Raw genomic sequence first — 1,961 nt, forward strand, 5'->3', positions numbered from 1 at the left:
GATTCTTCTGAGGCACCCTCCCATCAGGAGCCTGATGCAGGTAATTGCATGATGGGCTCCCATACTGTGACTGCAGGGAGTCTCAGAAGCCAGGAGACATACACTGTTACTGTCTACTTAATGAACACAAACACAAAGGATTCAGAGACTGCAAAACACAGGAGAGGATACAATGGGTATGGCTTCTGCAGGCATGGCAATTCATCTCTGGATTGGTGCAAGCTAATCTTCCAGCAGGTTTGTAATTTTAATGTTGCCCAACTAATTTCTTGTCATTGGTGTACAAATGATCAGTTTGGCAGGTTGGAAAAGTGGACATATATTTGAAATGTACCTTACCTGCCAAGTGCACCCACTTTACCAGTTCACCTGTGACCTACCCAGTGGCTTTCTGGGCAGGGTCATTTGGCTTTCATCATTTTGTCTTTGAAAGAGCAAAGGAGAAACTTCCACCTGGGTTGTGTCTATGTATATATACAGTGTCTTGGGGGTGGGGGGAGTCTTGTGAATTATGCTGAGGTGAGTTAATGGGAAGTGTCTGCCTGCAGGGATCAGCCAAGCTGCCAGACCCGCTACTGCAAGAGCTTGTCATCCAACTGAATCCAGCCTTCTCATTTCAGCTCTGGCATCAAGTCCAAAAAGGCCTAACTGAAATATAAAAATACGTTTAAAACATTGCTTATTTACAGAGCATGCACCAGTTTGACCATTTTTGAATGTTACCTTCTGCTTTTTGATTGCTAACACTACATTATGTCATTTCAAGAATGATGTGTTAGTGAATGCTGTAAATGTGTGAAACAGATAAGACAGTGTTTGACTGGAGGAAACTAACCTGTGATTCCAGAAAGGATGTTGTTTGCATGAACGCAGTCAGGGTTGAAGTTACAGAGGCACGTTACACAGGGGTAATATAGTGGAAGTAGAAGAAGATTTGATCTTTCAACTATGGTGACCCTGAAAGAACTCCTGAGGTCTGGTCCTCTGATACACCTGAGGTCTGATGCAAACAATGTACAAATACAATCAGGGAGGGATGAGAGTTCAACAGTACTGCTGGCTTTCCACTATCCTCGATTTGAAATATAATTTAGTCGTTCAATCATCAAAAATGCAATTTCAGGGTTTCAGAGAGCCAAATGCTTGTTTTATCTCAACCAAATCTAAATCTAGTTTAATTTGCTACAGATTATTATTTCAAGAGATATGTAGTGGATTTCTCTGATTTACTGTCATTTCCAGTCCCAGCAATCCTTGTGTGATAGCAATGCATGTCTATGCCACAACATATAAGAAACAAGTATACAGTAGCATATTCCAAGCACACAACAAAGCAACTGACACATGAACGGCTGTGAAACTTTGAATGGGATCGATTTGTTAATAGGCGGCAGCCGAAACTGAGAGTCCAGATGCACATGCCTGATGTTCTCAGTGGTTTCCACAGCAAAACTCTTTCTCGAAGAAACTTAATGGCCCATGACACAACTGTGCCTCGAACCAACTTCCACGTTAAGACAGTCTCAGTGTGGTTTCTCTGTCTGCCAGCGGTCGTGAATCTCCTGTTTGTTCCAAAGCTTAGATGGATCTGCTCTCACCACCCCTCACATTAGACCTCTCCCCCAGACACTGGCCCAGGCTTGAGTAGTCACACACATATGCATGTGATGCTTTTGCACCCACACGCTAATCTCCAGTCTGAATCATATAGTCATACAAATATCCTTAACATAATACAGTAAAGCATCTACACAGATTGTTTATGCAGGCTTCAGACCAACATGGACATCTTTACAAATTGTCTGGACATACATAACAGGTGCTCTCTAGATAAAGTACATTTTAACATTTAACAGCTGTGTCAAAGACGGATTTTTAGAGACAGGGATTATTAGAGACAGCGTAAGTGCCCTAGTAAAGTGGATGAATGATCAGATTTTCATTAATCTCCCACTCCTGGG

This window comes from Osmerus eperlanus, chromosome 13, assembly GCF_963692335.1.
Source record: "Osmerus eperlanus chromosome 13, fOsmEpe2.1, whole genome shotgun sequence".
Classification (NCBI taxonomy): Eukaryota; Metazoa; Chordata; class Actinopteri; order Osmeriformes; family Osmeridae; genus Osmerus; species Osmerus eperlanus.